The sequence below is a fragment of the Leucoraja erinacea genome, chromosome 10, assembly GCF_028641065.1.
Source record: "Leucoraja erinacea ecotype New England chromosome 10, Leri_hhj_1, whole genome shotgun sequence".
Classification (NCBI taxonomy): Eukaryota; Metazoa; Chordata; class Chondrichthyes; order Rajiformes; family Rajidae; genus Leucoraja; species Leucoraja erinaceus.
The window spans coordinates 16,233,149-16,253,082 of NC_073386.1; the positions used below are offsets into that span (position 1 = coordinate 16,233,149).

General features: G+C 41.8%; 1 protein-coding gene across 3 annotated transcripts in view; it reads left to right on the forward strand.

The window, feature by feature from the left end:
- The first annotated feature begins 19,195 nt into the window (after positions 1-19,195).
- Positions 19,196-19,934, forward strand: part of LOC129700823 (MOB kinase activator 3C-like) — a 33,248-nt gene continuing 32,509 nt past the window's right edge. For 2 of the 3 annotated variants that reach the window (XM_055641552.1, XM_055641553.1), the window contains exon 1: positions 19,196-19,902. The gene's annotated coding sequence lies outside the window, so the exon portion shown is untranslated. The remainder of the gene's footprint in view (positions 19,903-19,934) is intronic. The other variant, XM_055641551.1, reaches the window with a different exon arrangement.

The window sequence follows — 19,934 nt, forward strand, 5'->3', positions numbered from 1 at the left end:
TTCTATTTTTTTTTTATTTTTAGTTAGTCTAAAGTCGTGTGTTGGGGGAAACTTTTACATTTCTATGTGGGGGAGGGGGGCAGGGTAAGGGGGAAACCGTTTTCCCAGTCTCTTCCTGGCGGGGACGCGACTATTTCTCCGAGTCGCGTCCTTGCCCCCCACCTCGCGGCCTACCAGCTGGATTGGAGCGGCCTTTCCTGCCGGGGACCAGGATTGCTATAGCGGCGGTGCAGCGCTGGAGTCACCGCGGAGCGGGCGATGCCTACCTGGGTCGCCGTTTGGAGCACCGAAGCGTTGAGCCGTTGCTCCAACATCGTGGAGCTCTGGTGCGGAGAGCTTCCAACGCGGGCGGCGCTGACTGTCATCGTGGAGTCCTGGGGCGCCTTGCAGAGGGTCTCCAGCAGCAGTCTCCACCCGGCGCGGCCTGCGGACTTTGGAAGCCGCCGACTCCGGTAGGAGGGGGCCGACTCTGGTGTCCACGCCGCTGAGGACGTCCTGCAGCCCCGACGTCGGACTTACAACGCCCTGGCGAGTGGTCCTGAACATCGGGCCGCCCGTAGCGGCAACTGCGGAGGGCATGGGGAGGCCCTGACCACGGGGAACAGTGGAGGAAGAGACTGACTTTGGTGCCTTCCCACACAGTGGGAAACTTTGATTCTGCTGTGTGGGGATGTTTTATGTCAAACCCTATAGTGTGTTGTGTCCCTTTTTTTATTGTATGGCTGTATGGGAATTTCATTTCACTGTGCCATCTGGCACATGTGATGAATAAATCTATCTTGTATCTTGTATTTTGCAAAGTTTTGAATGATTTTATATTTAAATTATGGAGGAATTAAAAATCATACCATAAACAAATGAGAAAACCGTTTTATCTTTCAATGTCATTTGCAATAAGTTAAATATTGGCATGAAAGAATGCTAACAGACAGCAGTGGGAAAGACTATAATACATCCAAACTATAGTGTATACCTGAAGACCTATGAATTATTTTTCTAGGTTGACTTCACAGAAGACTTTGTGCAATACTTGATGATGTTAGAATGGTACATGGCCTTCAGCTTTCACAGTGTTGACATCCTTCTATGTCAATCTCCTTCATAAATGGTCAATGAAGAATGTGGTCATGCGATTTGTTCGACCACTAGTTGACAACCACTGTCACCATATGCACACGAGAATAGCAAAGCAAAAATATAAAAACCTACGAAAGTACTGCCAAAAGGGCGACAGGATAAACTACATGCTGGAATTTTGAACAAAACACAAAGTGCTGGAGGAACAGCGGGTGTGGCAGCATCTAGGGAGGAAATGGACAGACAACCAGTTGGGTTGGGACCCTCCTCCAGTCTGAAGAAGAAAGCTGGAAGGATAATATGGGTAAGTGGGGTTTGATGGGCAGAAAGGTGTGTATGTGACAAAGAGGTGAAATTGCGGAGTAGACTTGATGGGCCGAATGGCCTAATTCTACTATTCCTTATGGAAAGGTGATTTAAGGGTGGAGAGGAGGAGGGAAATGTAAAGCCACAGTGAGGGAAGTAGGTGGAAGGGGACAGAGGAGAGTAATGGGGGGATGGAGGGGGGATTGGAGTATCCAGGGATGGAATATGCGTGAGCAAAGGAAGGGAAAGAAGCAGGGTGATAGGAAGGGGGGGGGGGGGGTGTTGACGATGGCAGTGCAACATGGTGGGAGTGGGAAGCAAAAATGTGGTGTTTATTGATATTGAGGAAACTATAGGCAAATGTTATAACATTTACTTGCTTTTCAAAGCTCATTAATATAAGTAAAACAACTTAACATTGTTTTATTCAAATGTATAATGACAAATATTCAGTAAGTTTATTTCTGTGATAACTTATTTTCAATGGTATAATCAAACTAGCAAGTGCTATGTCAAGATGTAACGAAAATTGGTCAAAATATGGAGATTTTTGCTTTTTACAACCGATAAGCAACAGTTTGATTCATATGATGGCCCCCAAAAAGTCCATCCCTCTCATTCCCTACCAAAACTTCTTGAAATATTACACTGTTTTTCCAGCTTTTAATAAATAACCTTTTCCTCCTGATTAAAACGGATATTGCCTGAGGTTCTTTTGTTCTTAAGGAGTGGATTTTTAAATTACACTTGCTAATGATTGCAAAGCCTCCTCAAGAAATTTTGAGTGCTAGTATCTATTACAGCTATGGCAGTTTGGGTTTACACTTATTTTCAATTAATTATAAATTTGTAAGGAGTATTGCAGTTTCGGTAGAATACCCTGGTGAATATTTAATCAGATGCTACCTCTATGTTTCTCCTTCCAGTAAGGCAATAAATTACCTAAAAGAATATCCTCCCTTTAGCAATATTACTGCTGTATTAGCTGATAAAAGGAGTACAGTAATGGATTTGGAGTGACATGCCTGTCAGTTATCCTTTCTCTGTCAGAGAAACATCTGTCATGGAGCCGGGAGAAATATATAGAAATGCATGAAATCTCATGCAAATTAAACTCATCAGTTCATTTTTAGCAATCAGCAAGTGGACATTTGCCAATAGAAAAGTCATGTGTTTTATTATTATTAAAAAAAAACTATTATGAAAGTTATTTAATTCAGTAAAAGACTATTAATGTCATTTTGCTCTATATTCATTTTGGCTAACTGCTAGCACTGAAGCCAGGGATGAAAGTGGCTGGTCAAATTGAAAGTCAAAATAATTTGAACACATTATCCTCACATCGGGTTTAAAAGAGTGGCAGGCCCATAAAACATTCAGATATGTTTCATTCGGAAACTCATATCTTGCAAATATCATTTTAGGTAACATAGAACTATACAGCACAGAAATAGGCCCTTTGGTCCACTGAATCCTTGCAGGCCATTCTATACTAATTCAATTTCTCAGCACTCAATGTGTAGCCTTTTTTGTTACAGCATGTCAAGAGTTCATCTAAGTACTTGAATCTCACAATTCTCATCTGCTTTCATCAATCCCTCAGTGTGTTCCAGATTTCAAACACACTGGGTGAAAATAAATTCCTCTCAAAACCTCAACAAATCTTCTACCCTTTATCTTATTAAAGCTATGCCTCTGGATTATATGAATCTCTTTCATTGTCTACCCAATCCATATGGCTCTAAAGAGGTTGCCTCCTTGGCCCCCATCATTTGAAGGAAAACAAACCAAGTCTTTCCAGTCTCTCTCTTCTGCTGAAATGTTCCATCCCAGGGAATATCCTGGTGGACCTTAACTACTTAAGTTGCTGTCTTCAAGGATGCTTGGACATGAATACCACCTGGTACTTCCTCGGGTGTTCTATCATGCATAATGTATATCCTCCCAAACATACATCATCCCAACATCTCTGAATTAAATTGCATGTGCCATTTCACTGCCAATTTATCAATATAATTTTCTAGTTGGTGACTGCTCTCCCCTATTTAGATGAGGTATCATTTATATTATTTTGAAGTGTAGATGTTTCTAGGTATTTGTGCAGTCATCTCATTTTATTTTCAAAAACAGAAACTACACTACGGTCTGATGAAAACAATGTTCATGTTTTTAAACCGGGGGGGGTGCAATTTCTCTGCTAGAGATTTTTTAACAATGCACCGTATTTCCTGAAAGTAACATCAAACTCGCACCTTGTATTTAGGGTGCAACAGATACAGTTCTAACTGATCTCTGTGATATGGGCAAGTAAATTTGCACTGGATACCACTAGGTGGGGGCGCAGTCGACCTCCACTGCATGTGTACAGGTTGTGACAATAATCAAGTCAAGAATGTTTTATTGTCATATGTCCCAGATAGAGCAATGAAATTCTTACTTGCTGCAGCACAGCAGAATATGTAAACACAGTACACATACGAGAGAAAAAAAAAGTTCAGTATGGTCTATATATACATACACACGTATACTCAAAAAATTTTTATAGTGCAATAATAATAGTCTGTTGTAGTTCAGAGCTTATTTGTTGTCATGTTTAATAGCCTGATGGCTGAAGGGAAGAAGCTGTTTCTGAACCTGGACGTTACAGTTTTCAGGCTCCTGTACCTTCTTCGCTATGGCAATGGTGAAATGAATGTGTGGCCAGGATGGTGTGGGTCTGTAATGCTGGCTGCTTTTTTGAGGCAGCGACTCCGATAAATCCCTTCGATGGTGGGGAGGTCAGAGCCGGTGATGGACTGGGCATTGCATCTCTTATCCAAGAACAATGAATGGAGAATGCATGGGGCTTTGCCTGTACATAATTATTTACATGGTGCATTTGGATCTGTAGAAATTTGCCGTGCATCAAGATTTGAGCCACTATGACAAAAACATGGCTGATATTCTAGTGGGTCAAGATATGTGGGACGAATGCATACAATGAACCTATGGATGGTGCCACGAAATATTAATGAGCAAACCATTGCCAGGAATGGCCTGATTGACCACCACAGTAGCTGGGTAGGTGGCCATATTTGTGGTGGGCTTAATATTAAACAACCTTGGCAGCTGCTACATGGCACGCGAGTGGCCAGCTGGAGGAAAGGAGAAAGCAACCTGAACATACCACTACTGTTCATGTTTTTCATGAATAGCTCCTCCAACAGCAATACCAGTAAACCCAACCCCACTTCCCCATTCCCACATCAGACTCTCAGGCTGAGCGTGTAGTTACCCACTTCCTTAGTTGCCAGGGTCATCGATGCCCTTCAAGCTTTGTACGAGGTTAATGCTTTACTCTTTTACACCACTTGATATTGCATGAAGCCTGACTGGTAGGCCCATTGATACACCAAGAATTATCTGGAACTTACACATGCATAGCCTGACATATCTAGGTTCTCATTGTGTCCTTGTCTGTAACCCTTTATACCCTCTACACCCTCCCTTGGCTGCAAACCACTCATGGCCACCGGTGGGGAAGCTAAATGCTGCAGCTCACTGCCTAAAGGTTAGAGCTAAGCTTCTCCAGAAAGCAGATAGTGTGGTCAAACACTGGTAAAAGTTTGAAGTTCTGCAATTGTTTTGCAAGTTTGAAACAGCAACTGTGCTTAGGTTAATGGTTAATTTAAAACCTGCGACTGAGAGAGTTATTTGACAACCACTTATTAAGACCTAGGGGAGAAATGCCACAAGATAAGTTACAATCCTGATTTAATTGAATCACTGATCAGCCTCGAGAGGCATAATAACCCACTCCAGTTCCTAGTGCTCATGTGCCTGAGCGTGAGCTGATCTCTTTTGTAAGATCTAGAGAGGATCCACAGTCTCGGATGATTGCAGTGAAATTTAGTGATGATATTTCTTCATTTTCAGTCTTGCTCTTGTAATCACTTGACTAGATGGCAACTCTTGGCCAATTGAAAAGAGAAATGCATATGCTTGGACTTATAATGACTGGTGGCTCGATGGAGAATGAAGAAATGCATCAACGATTTCTAGAGCCACCTCCTTGAGTACCCTGGGATGCAGACCATCAGGCCCTGGGGATTTATCAGCCTTCAGTCCCATCAGTCTACCCAATACTACTTCTCGCGTGCTTACATCAGGTTTGCTAAATTTTAGGGATAGAAAGATTCCAAGGGAAGTTAGGGATGGAATAAAACTAAAAGAAAAGGTGTATAACATAGCAAAGAGTAGCGGGAAGCCAGAGGATTGGGGAACATTCAAAGGACATTCAAAGAAGGCAACAAAAAGGGCAATATGGGCTGAAAAGATGAAGTACGAAGATAAGCTGGCCAAGAATATATAGAGGGAAAGTAAAAGCTTCCTTAGGTATGTTAAGAGAACAATATTAGTAAAGACAAATGTGGGTCCTCAAAGGCAGAAACAGGTGAAACTATTATGGGGAACAAGGAAAGGGCAGAAGAATTGAACAGGTACTTTGGTTCTGTCTTCACAAAGGATGACACAAACAATCTCCCAGATGTACTAGAGGACAGAGGATCTAGGGAGACAGGAACTGAAGTAAATTTGCTTTAGACAAGAAATAGTATTGAGTAGACTTATGGGACTGAAGGCTGATAAATCCCCAGGGCCTGATGGTCTGCATCTCAGGGTACTCGAGGAGGTGGCTCTAGAAATTGTTGACGCATTGGTGATCATTTTCCAACGTTCTATAGATTCAGGATCAGTTCCTGTGGATTGGAAGATAGCTAATGTTATCCCACTTTTCAAGAAAGGAGCGAGAGAGAAAACGTGAAATTATAGACCAGTTAGCCTGACATCGGTGGTGGGGAAGATGCTGGAGTCAATTATTAAAGAAGTAATAACACGCATTTGGATAGCAGTAAAAGGTTGGTCCAAGTCAGCATGGATTTATGAAGGGGAAATCCTGCTTGACTAACCTTCTGGAATTTTTTGAGGATGTGACAAGTAAAATGGATGAAAGCCAGTGGATGTAGTGTATCTGGACTTTCAGAACGCCTTTGATAAGGTCCACACAGGAGATTAGTTGGCAAAATTAGAGCACAGGCTATTGGTGGTAGGGTATTGACATGGATAGGGAATTGGTTGGCAGACAGGAAATAAAGAGTAGGAATAAACGGGTCCCTATCAGAATGGCAGGCAAAGGAGTGCAGTGCCGCAAGGCTCGGCGCTGGAGCCGCAACAATTTACAATGTACATTAATGATTTAGATGATGGAATTAAAAGTAACAGACTTAGACAGGTTGAGTGAGTGGGCAGATGCATGGCAGATGCAGTATAATGTAGATAAATGTGAGGTTATCGACTTTGGTGGCAAGAACAAGGAGGCAGATTATTATCTCAATGGTGTCCGATTAGGAAAAAGGGAAGTGCAACGAGACCTGGGCGTCCTTGTAGACCGGTCGCTGAAAGTAAACATGCAGGTACAGCAGGCAGTGAAGAAAGCTAATGGCATGTTGGCCTTCATAACGAGAGGATTTGAGTATAGGAGTATAGAGGTCCTTCTGTAGTTGTACAGGGCCCTGGTGAGACCTCATATGGAATATTGTGTCCAGTTTTGGTCTCCTAATTTGAGGAAGGACATCCTTGCTATTGAAAAAATGCAGCGTGGGTTCACGAGGTTAATCCCCGGGACGGCTGGACTGTCATATGAGGAAAGATTGGAAAGACTGGGCTTGTATTCACTGGAATTTAGAAGGATAAGAGGGAGTCTTATAGACATGTATAAAATTATAAAAGGACTGGACAAGCTAGATGCAGGAAAAATGTTCCCAACGTTGGGGGAAGTCCAGAACCAGGGGCCACAGTCTAAGAATAAAGAAAAGGCCATTTAAAACTGAGATGAGAAAAAACTTTTTCACCCAGAGAGTTGTGAATTTGTGGAATTCTCTGCCACAGAAGGCAGTGGAGGCCAATTCACTGGATGAATTTAAAAGAGAGTTAGATAGAGCTCTAAGGGCTAGCGGAATCAAGGGGGTATGGGGAGAAGGCAAGCATGGGTTACTGATTGTGGATGATCAGCCATGATCACAATGAATGGCGGTGCTGGCTCGAAGGGCCAAATGGTCTCCTCCTGTACCTATTTTCTATGTTTCTATCATTTGCTTGTGGGAGGCGGGGGAAATTATGGGAGGTCCGGGTTCTGAGCACCAGGAATGCATTTGAATAGTTTCTGTCATAAATCAATTGTTTCACTATCAGCATTGTGTATGAGGTTATGCAGCTGTGCCTTGAGCCCATGAGCTGCTGCTGTCTCAGCTGTTCTGTGGTGATGAGAGAAGTGTGTACTGTGCAATGATTTTGAGCGATCTGCCTGTCGTAGTTAAATCATTGGCAGTTTTTACAAGCTGTGAAATGCGTGTGTGAAGTTTGCGGAAATGCCAAGTGTGAAGATGAGATAAAGTATATGAATTGGGTATGAGTACTGTTTTTGTGACTGAGGAAGACTAGTAGGCTGTGGTGAAGCGATTGAGAAGTGGGTGAGGAATCAGTGGTGCAGCTGCAACATTGGGATTTGAAGATAGATTCAGAATTGGCCATAGCATATTCTCCACACTGACTCTCTGCACTGGTGCCCCTCAGGGTTGTGTGCCTCATCCCTTGCTCTACTCTCTGTAGACGTGTGACTATGGCCAAGACTATGGCCAGCTTGATCTTTAACTTTGCCAATGATGTCACTGTTGTTGGCCATATCTACGACAACGATGAAACAGAGTAAAGGCAAGAGATCAAGACCTAGTGTTGTGATGTCAGGCCAATAACCTAGCCCTGAACGTCAGCAAGACGAAAGAGGTGATTGACCTAAGGAAGCGAGAGGGTGAACACATCTTTGAGGTTAGGAGGCAAGGGAGGAGGTGTAGGGACAGGTGCTACATTTCCTGCCCAGAGTTAAATACCCAGGGAGAGGTGGTTTGGGTGGGAAGGGATGAGTGAACCAAGGAGTTGTGAAAAAAGCGGTCTCTGTTGAAGGCGGAAAAGGGTGGAGATGGGAAGGTGTGACTGGTGGTGGGATCATGTGTCCTTTGTCCTGCTCCTCCTATCTTCCAGCTTTCTTCCCGCACTTCCCGTGACTTGTGTAGTTCTCCCTTTTCTCCTGTCTCCAGGATCAAGGCTTCCAATGGAAAGGAAAAACACACACAGAAATGGTCCAAACCCACAGACATTGCCCGAATTGCGGAGTTCCTCCAGCACTTTGTATTTTGCACAGAATGTATTCTTCAATGTTTACAGGTCACAATGGTTTGTTTAATGTACCCCTATTTAAGAACTCCTGGCTCCTGTTAAGTTGTGTAGTATGCTAAACACTCACTGGTGAGGCATACAATAACTGAATGGGTATAGTTAACACTGAATGCAAGGTGCAATCACATAAATTAGAATAAAGCCATCTGCCCCAGGTTGTGATCTTTGTGTATGTCTTCATGAGCTGTCCAGTTTATCACCCTTCTACTTAATTTATTTGCCTGAAGATTTCTTGCGTGCTTGTTCCAGATAAAAGGAAATGACCAGAGAGATTTAATGATGTTTTGAATAGTGTTTGCCACGCTGATTGCCCTACTTTATATTCCCAGAATGTTCTGTTTTTTGTCTATAGCCGTGTGGGCAATAGACAAAAAACTGAAAATTCTAGGAATATAAATTAGGGCAATCAGCATGGCAAACACTAATCAAAACATCATGAAATATATCTGGTATCTTAACAAGAGGATACAGATACCAGCTCGATGGAGAGAAGGTGAACAGATCCTTTAATGGTAAATATTGATACAAATTGCCTGTGGAAACAGTGGGAAATGATAAAATCAGCAATATCTGCAGAGAAATGTACATCCATAAGACAGACAAAGTGATTGAGGGAAATGAGAAATAAAACAGTCAACAGCAAAGGGCTATATTTCAACTTCCATTGGCTGAATATTACCCTGGTTTGGCATAGAATACTTCAATCTCCTTTTACGATGAAGAGTTCTCAAAGTGTTCATATGAATCAATCTAGTGATTCACTTTTAGAATTTACCTCCTAAATAAAGCAATGGTTTTAAAAAACAACCTTTTAAAAACTTCCAAATCCAAGGATGAAAATTAAGTAGTTAAGTAGAAACACAATATGATGTGTTGAAAGCATTGAAATAATCCATTTGGCGTAATGGAAACTTGCCAAATTTCATGCTGTGCAATAGCCTGCTCCCACATCTTCGCATGAGCCCAGAAACACATTCTTCCATTATTTATGCCTCATGTACTTATCCTGAATGAATCAATGCTAATTGCCTGTTTATCAAATAAAATATTTGTTCTTGGAATATGGATGCCACTGATGAGGCCAGTGTTTGTTGCCCATCCATAACCACTCACTGAACTGATTGGCTTGCTGGCTCATTTCCCATAGCAATTATACCTAAACCATTGCCCTGTATCTCCAGCACTTTTGTCGCACCCGCTGAGTTTTTCCAGCACTTTTGTCACCATAGATGCTGCTGCACCCGCTGAGTTTCTCCAGCACGTTGATTGCCCTGTATCTGGATCTGCTTGTGGAAAAGATGATGATTTATGATGCCAGATTTCCTTCCCTGGCGGATAGTAGTGAATCCGAGCAACCATCCAGCAATTTCTTGGTCACTGACTTCCTCCAGCAGTTGTTTTACGATTATTAAAGGTTTTTTTAGAATCCAAATATATTAGGTCTATTCCACCATTCTAGTCTATCTCTCCTGTTACGATTTCAGAAGATTCAATTCGGGGCCAAGCATGGTCTCATTCTTTTTTTATATTTTTTTTTTATCCCTCCCTTTATGAATTTGTTTTTGCTATATATACTGTTTCTGGATGTTTAAGGGCCTGTCCCCCCATACGAGTTTACCAAAGAGCTCTCCCGAGTTTAAAACAAAAATCAAACTCGTGGTAAGTACGTAGAATGAACGTTGCGGGTACGACGGAGCACGGAATGTCTCTTAGCGGCTTGTAATGCTAACGGCAGGTACTCAGGAAACGCAGTAAGCACATGAAGTTTTTTCAACATGTTGAAAAATGTCTACGAGAGCCCCGAGTACCTACGAGCGGCTATTACCGTAAAGGGCCTGCCCCACTGTAGGAGCTAATTCAAGTGTTCTCCCGAGTTTCCCCTCATTCGAACTCGGAGAATTACGGTAATAGCCGCTCGTAGATACTTGGGGCTCTCGTGGACAAATTTCAACATGTTGAAAAATCTTCACTAGTCTTCACGAGCTTACCGCGTTTCCCCAGTACCTGCCGTTAGCGTTACAAGCCGCTAAGAGATGTCCCGAGCTCCGATGTACCTGCTACGTACATTCTACGTGCTTACCACGAGTTTGATTTTTTTTTACACTCGGGAGAGCCCTTGAATTACCTCGTAGAGTGGGACAGGCACTTTATCTATTAAATATTTGATTTAGAATTACATTATCTTTCCCTTGCCTATCATTAAGCTAATTGGTTTCTAATTCTCTGAACTAGTTCTTTCCTCATTTTGTATATGAATTGTATTTTATGTCTACAAAAACCCAAATGTTGTTTATTTCTCCAATTAGTTTTTTGGAATTTTATTATGTCCTTGTTATATTTTTAACTTTTTTACTATGTATGGGTCCATCCATTTCGACCATGAGTTTTACCGTTCCTAATTTGAAGTGCTTTATGAGTTATTTCACCCTACCCATTTTCAGTATATTTATATGTTTTCTTTGATTGCTGCTTCTATTATCATATTCACCATGTTATTCACTGGTATAACATCGAGATTATCTCTGTATATCATAAGCAACTAAGGTCGCAGTGCTGACCCTTACAGAACAACACTGGCCACAGACCTCCATTCAAAGAAGCAGTCTCCACACTATCCTCTGTCTTCTGTGGTCAATCAAATTTTAAATATCCAATTGCTGTTTTAGTTCTTTGTTCATCAGGAAATATTTTCAATTTATTTTCCCTTGTGCCAGCCTTAACATCAACTATTTCTTTACTTTATCATTTTGTTTTTTATTGGGCTGATCTTGTTTTCATCTTACCTAAAATTAATTGTGTTGTGCTTGCTATTACAAAGTTGTTTTCGTGCAACTGGGCAATTCAAAGGCATTTCAATGTCCTTTAGATTGGGTAGACCATTTGTTGGATGATAAAAGAGATATCTTAAATTATAACTAAATAACTGATCATTCCAAAACTCCTCTTGTCTTTGCATTTTCCATTTTCTGTCAACCTTCAACACTCTGTCCCACATGACCTGACATCCCATGTACTCTGTAATTTATAATCACAGAAATGCCACTGCATTAACTACTGAAAAAGGGTCCTGACCCAAAACGTCACCTGTCCATTTTCTCCAAAAATGCTGCTGCCTGACCTGCCGAGTTACTCCAGCATTTTGTGTCTATCTTTGGTATAAACCAGCATCTGCAGTTCCTTGTTTGAAGTACGTATAAGTTTGTCATATATATGTTAAAATATTTTCATGGTCTTATCCCCACTTCCGCTAACATTCTCCAGGCCTCCAGTCTTCTGTAAATTTTACATTATTCCACACATGGCCTCTTGTCTATTGCCTATTACTACAGCCATATCTTCAGTGACAATGTCTTCGAGTAGCTAACCCTTAAGCATCTGAAATTAGTTTAGAGAGTTTACTTCAGAAATACAGCATGGAAACCGGCCCTTTGGCCCACCGAGTGCATGCCAATCATCGACCACCGTTTCAAACTAGTTCCATGTTACCCGACTTTCGCGTCCACTCCCCTCACACGGGGCAATTTGCAGAGGCGTATAACCCTGCACACCTTTGGGATATGGGAGAAAACCGGAGCACCCGGAGGAAACTGTGCAAACGCCACACAGACAACATCTGAGGTCAGGATCGAACCCGGGTCTCTGCTGCTGTGAGGCAGTACCTCTACCAGCTGTGCTGTTGTGCTGCCCCATTCTTCTCAGTATCATCTTATAACCTTTTTCTTTGACATATTTAATCACATGTGCTTTCTGTGGCTTTGGGGGAAAACTTGTCTAATTAAGCTGTGGAGCATGTGGGTCACTTCACAACGTTACAGGTGCTATATGAAAACAGCTATTTGCTGTACTGCTGTAAGACTTACATCAGCATTTTTTCCCATTTTTATCCATGTTGATATAGTTAGTTTCACATTTACCACATTAGCATGCAATGAGTTAGCAAAAATATTGGCAAAAATACATTTGTAATTTCAATGATTATTTGAATTTAACAAGTCTGCGGTTAATAGTTTAGCTTAGATGCCAGGGTCACTGCATAATTCATATATCCTCAGGAAAGATTTTCCAATTTGATTGTGAATTCATTCAAAGGTTCAAAAGAGCTGTGAATTGGTAAATGTGCAATTCTCAAACCAGACCCAACACAGGAAGGAAACACGTTGCAGCGGGAAGCATTCATGATAAGCAATTTTAAATCAATGAAACAATCCATCTGAACATCCGGTCACAGCGTAATGCAAGCTATAATTAGCCTCAAATTAGCCCAGAACTGTGCTCAAGCTACTGCGGAAACAAGTATTTCATTATATTTGTATTAATTCCGGCCCTTGACGCCTCGTCATTGTTGAGGGTTTGACAGAAGCAGGTGCACCGCGAAGAAGAATAAAAAATGAAGAATTTGCAGTGAGGCTTTTATTGAGGAGGATGGCTGCATTGTTAAAGCAACAAATGATTATTAGGGCAGCACAGTGGTGTTACGGTACGGTTGCTGTCTTACAGCGCCAGCCACCCGGGTCTGAATCTGACCATGATGCTGTCTGTACGGATTTTTTACGTTCGCCCTGTGGCCGCATGAGTTACCTCCGGGAGCTCTGGTTTCCTCCCACACAACAAGGACGTGCAGGTTTATAGGTTTATTGGCTTCAGCAAGTTGTAAAATTGTCCTCAGTGTGTGTAGGTTAGTGTTAGTGCACAGGGGAATCGCTGGTCAGTGCAGATTCAGTGGGCCGAAGGACCTGTTTCCACACTGTATCTCTAAAGTAAAGTCTAAAGTATTATTCATGACAATTCCACCAAGAAAAGCAAAGGATGTGGTCTAAACATTTTAACATTGAACAGCACTGGAACTGGATCTTCAGACCACGATGTCCATGCCAAATATGATGTCAGGTTAAACTAATCTCCTTCCCCACAGACGATCTATATCCCTTTAATTCCTGCTAATCTATGTGCCTCTGAAACGCCACCATTGTATCTGCCTCTAGCGCTAGCCCTGGCAGAGCATTCTAGCCACTCACCATCCTCTGTGTAAAAAAACTTTCCCTACACAAATTCAGAAGTGTATAAAATCATGAGATAAATAGATTGGGTAGATACACAGAGTCTCTTACCCAGAGTAGGGGAATTAAGGACCTGAGGACATAAGTTTAAGATGAAGGAGAAAAAAATGTAATAGGAATCTGAGGGGTAGCTTTTTCACACAAAGGGTGGTGGGTGTGTGGAACAAGCTGCCAGAGGAGGTAGTTGAGGCTGGGACTATCCCAATGTTTAAGAAACAGTTAGACAGGTACATGGATAGGACGGTGTGAACCAAACGCAGGCAGGTGGGACTAGCGTAGCTGGGCTGAAGGGTCTGTTTCCACATGATATCACTCTATGACTATGACAAATCCTTCAAATATTGCCTCCATAACCTTAAAGATATGATCTCTAGTCTTTAGCATTTTCACCCTGGAAAAAGGTTCTGAATGTATACCCTATCTATACCTCTCATAATTTTATATACTGCTATCAGGCCTCCCCTCAGCCTCCGATGCTCCAGAGAAAACAATCCAAGTTTGTTCAGCCTTTCCTCATACCTAATGCCTTCTAAACTAGGTAGCATGCTGATAAAAGTAGAACCAAGGAACTTAAGATTCCGGTTTTAAAAATAGGCACAAAGTGGAGTAACTCAGTGAGTTGGGCAGCATCGCTGGAGAACATGGTGTTGTTACAGGTTGGGACCTCTGAAATGCCACCATCATATCTGCCTCTACCACCACTCGTGGCAGAGCATTCCAGGCACCCACCATCCTCTGGGCCCCGCGTGTAATATCACCTATCCATGTTCTCTGGAGGTGCTGCCTGACCCACTGAGTTATGTCAACACTTTGTTTCATTATTTAGCATTCTGATAAAACGCTTCTGCTCCCTCTCAAAGCCCCCACATCCTTCCTAACTCTTATAATCCCCGACCAATGAAGGCTGGAGCACCAAACACCACATTTGCCATTCTTTCTGCTTGCTATGCCGCAATCAGAGCATTTTTAAGCCATCTATTCTAAAAATAATATCAGGAATGTCAACTGAGATCTTAGATCTGCATGGTACGCATTTTGGAATAGGAATTAGGTTGTAAGTGTTTGATGAGCTGTGGGTGAAGAGTTACTCAGAGACTGGAGCAGCCTTTATTAGAAGCCTTTAGACACAACATGTTGGAGCAACTCGGGTCGGGCAGCATCTCTGAAGAAAAGGATTAAGTGATGGAACCCTTCTCAGATAGAAAGATGGATAAGGGCACAACAAAACAAGGCCGACAACAGATGACCTCTGGAAGGGCGGAATCCATAATGGCCCAAATGCTGGCTGGGGAAGATGTGCTAACGATAGCGATACAAGGATGCGAACAGTGGAACTAGTAGGTTGACTACAGTGAGGGTGTGGGGTGTGAGGGGTTGGGGTATGTGGGGGGGGGGGGGGGGGGGGAGTTGGGAGAGAGATGGGGGGAGGGAAAGGAATGCAGGAGTAACTTGAAATTAGAGAAATAAATATTCATATTGATGTTGTAAGTTGCCGAAGCAAAATATGAGGTGCTGCTCCTCCAATTTGTGTGTGACCTCACTCTGACAGTGGATGAGGCCCAGGACAGAAAGGTCAGTATGGGAATGGGAAGCCTTGGTTAGATTTCAATGTTAGCATATACGCAGGGAAGATCATGCGGAAGGATCTCAAGAATCAGAATATGTTTCAAACATATTGAATTCATTAATAAGGTGTGACAGCACATCAGATGTGGCAATGGCAATTTTGGTGCAAAAAAGGGAACATGAAGCTGCCTGCAACCTTCTGAAGCCTTAAGCATAACTTTGAAACAGGAGGCCCTTCTTGTTGCTTCCATATCACATTTATGCTGGGTATCTTGATTCATAAACATTGTTTGGCCATAGTGAAATTATTGTTCTTACATACAGTCCAGTGCAGTATTACCATACCCAAACACATCCTCAACTAGCATGTGTACAGAAACAGTCTTTGCTTTCCATTGATTTTGATACATTGTCACCCGTTACATTGCACAGTCACATGCAGTGCATTCATCTATTGTTCCCCATATCCTTATCTCCTCAGTGTTTCCTGGCTTAGAGTTTTGAAGTGTTTTTAAAAGGTATTGATGTGGTTTCCTGTTACCTCAACCTTTCATTTCATACACAGTTCCTTGTTTCTACATCACATTGGTCTCAATGTGACCTTCAATGTTCCCTGTACATTTGGACAAGCATCCCAGAACAAATCATTGTCATGTCACAGCTGATGTCTGAATATACTGAATGTACTGAATAAATAGATATCTACAGTATATTCACGTTGAACACTGTGACTGTTCTTGCTATAATTTCATTGTAATCTGTTTGTATGGATTCGGCAATTAGTTCAGGGACTAATTATGTCCAGTGAGTGTAAACATCACAATTTCCATGTAATCAATAGCAGCCTCTTTTGAAACAGATGTGTTCAATTACTAAATATTGCTTTTAGTATCAATGAAATATTAGTGCCTCTGTGATATCAATACAGGATATAATACAAATACATCAAAAATAGTGTTTGCTTGGAACAAGGAGCTGCAGGTGCTGGTTTACAAAAAAAAGACACAAAGTGCCGGAGTACTTCAGTGGGTCAGGCAGCTTCTTTGGAAAACAAGGTTAGGTGATGTTTCGGGTTGGGATCCTTCCTCAGTGTTTGCTTGTTGCCATTAATTTCTGTTAACTATATCCCCTGACAAACGGTCTGTCTGCCTCTATCTGTCTCTTTCTATCTCTGTTACTCAGCAGGTGAATATTAAAATTTATAAATGGAAAAGGAATAAAGCCATAGTACAGCATGGAAACGAATCCCTTGGCCCAACTCGCCTATGCTAGACATTATGCATAGGCGAGTTGGGCCTATGCATAATATAATATGCTAATCCCACTTGCCTACATTAATTTCATATCCTCTATGCCTTTCTCATTTATGTACCTAGCCAGGTGCCTCTGAAATGTTGTTCTTGTTCCAGCCTTGTACAGCATTCAGGTAAACCATGTTTGACTACCCAGATTGGGTTCTTTGACAAAGTAATGAAGAAAATTAATGAGACTAGTAACTCAACAATGCTGACCCTCCAGGGCTTGTGTCAGGACAGTAACCTAACCCTTAATGTCAGCAAGAAGAGTAAATTAATTGCTGATCTAAGGAAGTCAGTGGGTGAACACAACACTGTCCTCATCAGCAGAGGTGCTGCAGAGATGGTTGGTGGCTTCAACTTCTTAGGCATCCATGTCACCAGCGACCCAACTTGGTCCCTTCACACTGATGTGGTGATCAAGGATGCCTTTCATTTTATTTATTTCCTTAGGCGTCTGAGAGGATTCGGAACGCACCCTCAGACTTCTACAGATCCTCTATAGGAAGTATTCTGATGGGAGCTGTCTCAGCTTGGTATGGCAATTGCTCTGGTCTAGACTGTCTGACCCTGTGAAAAGTGGTGAACACAGCCCAGTCCATCAGAGGCTTGTCACATCCTTCTATCCAGTCCACTTTCATGGTATATAGTCTCAGGAAGGCCGGCAGAATCATTAAGAGTACCTTTCATCCTGGCTATTCTATTTTCTCCCATTTACTTGTTGTATTTATTGTTGTGATTATCATTACTGTTTGCATACTTTTGGTTTGTGAGCTTTATGAGAACAAGGAATTGCATTGCACCCTGGTGTGTGTGACAACAAACTAATCTAACAAGGAAGGATGCCTTAGCAAATGTTCCAAGTGGATTTATGGCCATATCCCACCATACATGGACACTCTTTAATTTGTTCGAAAATCTCCCGGAATTTGTGAAAACGATCAAAGCAAACTTTGGATCGGGGGGGGCTGAATGGCAACATCATCGTGTTCATTCCCCCCTTTCCAGTCCAGAGATCATGCTCTAATTAACGCAAATACACTTGGTTTTAAGATGCTGCCTGCATGCCATTTAAAGTTTATGAACTAAAGGTTGCAGCCTGAAATGGCTTAGTGTTGGCTCACTTTATGAGTTTGCAGATATGGTACAGGAAGGCAGAATTCTAAGATGATAACAAAAGAAATGAGGTCAACAAAAGGGAAAGATATTTATGTAATGAATTGCCTGAAAGTTTGCAGAAACAGATTCAATATTAACTTTCAAATTGTAATTGGATAAATAATGAATGGGGAAAGGTTACCAGGCTCGGACTCAGACTGATTAAATAGCTCTTTCAAACACCTGGCAGAACACGGTGGGCTAATTGTATCATTCCTTGATTAAACTTTCATCGCATTTTGGAAATGGAGTTGGAGATTATTTCCTGCCCCCATTATTCTGGACTGACAATGTATGGGTTTTGATCCTGACTGTACGGAGTCTGTACGTTCTCTTTGTGACGCCGTTGGTTTTCTCCGGGTGCTCCAATTTTCTCCCACATCCCAGAAGACGTGCAGGTTTGTGGGTTAATTGGCTTCTGCAAATTGCCCCATGTGTAGGATAGAATGAGTGGTCGATGCTCAAAACATACTCAGTGGGCCAAAAGGCATTGTCATCCACACAATTTTTCTTAAACTAAAACTAAAGCTGAAGAAGAGATTCTCTCTATTTGCCCTAGCAATTTAGTAAGCAATAAATTTGGCACTTTACACCATTACGAAATCATCCAGACCTTGCCAAACAAAGTATATATTTTGGAGTGTTTTACAATGAGATTAGTTTATAAGTGCCTGACATTTATTTTTAATCATCAAGAAATTTCCCTTGAGAAGGACAATACTCCAGAACAGTGCAGCTAGTGGAGAAGAGCTAAATGACACGCAAAGTTTTATAAGTTCCTCATTACGCTTTTCATTGGCAGAGATCCCAAAGTGACTGTCAGTTCCACAAGCAATCTTCAATGGTTTCTGGGCCAGTTATTATTGCAAAATAGATATTTTTAGACGTTTTACATGTTATTTAAATCTATCATTTGAATAGCAAAGTAGACACAATTGTCTTAGAAAAAAATTTGCGTGATTGCATTAGAAACAGTATTCAGTCAATATGATCTCATTGATGAGCGTACAAGGGCAAAATCTGCTATGGACATTTGGAGGGAAAGAAACAGTCACTTAGGGATCGCTCAGTGGCGCAACTGGTAAGAGTAAAGCCGCTAGTAGAGGCTGCACATTGGCGCTACTGGTAAAGCCGCTGCCACACAGTGCCAGAGATCTGGGTTCAATCCTGACTTTGGGTGCTGTCCGTGAGAAGTTTGCACATTCTCACTGTGACCTCTGTTTCCTGTGGGTGCTCCGGTTTCCTCCCACATTCTAAAGAAGTGTAAGTTTGTTAGTTAATTGGTCTCTGTAAAGAAAGTTCCCTTAAAGTATGATTACATAGAACTAGCCTGAATGCATGATTGAAGGTCGATGCGGAAGGATCTGTTTCTTTACTTCTGTAAATAAATCCCCCTTAATGTGTCCCATTAATTTAGTAAAATTCCTCTAAAATCCCCCTTAGTGTAATAACATAGAACTAGTCTGAATGCGTTATCGAAGGTCGGCGTGGTGTCAGTGGACTGAAGGGTCTGTTTCCATGCTGTATCTCTAAACTAAACTAAAGCGTTCCATTTGCCACTATAGTTTCTGACAGATTGATCTGTTTAGTGTCTGATTATGTATGAGGTTCCAAGTGCTGACTATTCTGTACAACAAATGAGAAAACTAGACTTGCAATGGGTGTGGTTCCTAACCCACCATTGCTCTGACATGCCTGTTCTGACACATTGCATTTAAAGTGGATGGAAATGACTTTAATTTTAAGAACAGTTGTTATTTCAAATATAAAATACTTAGACTGACATACTTAATGAAACAACACCATTCCTCCTAATTCTTTGACATTCATTTCCTATCGACGGAAATGTGCAAAACCAGGAAACAACCCTTTTAAAGAAATTTTTATTTCAAAGAAAAGAAAGTTCACGCAAAGAAGATCAACAGATGTGAAGAGGGGGCTGTCTCAGGATGTGACATCATAGACAGGAAAGCAGGAGAGTAACCAAGCCAGTTCATATGTAATCCTCTCTTGTCCCGGCACCGTGTAAAATAGTAGAGGCTGCAGAGGGGGAAAGCACCAAACTGTGTGGCTGTGTTAAATCGACTTCTTAACAATGTAAATCCCTCACATCTGCAGATTCCTACAGCAACCGAAGATCCGTGTGCAGCAGAGAAACCAATACTCCTTTGAGGGTGAGTTTAAAAAGTTACAATTCTTTTCAGAA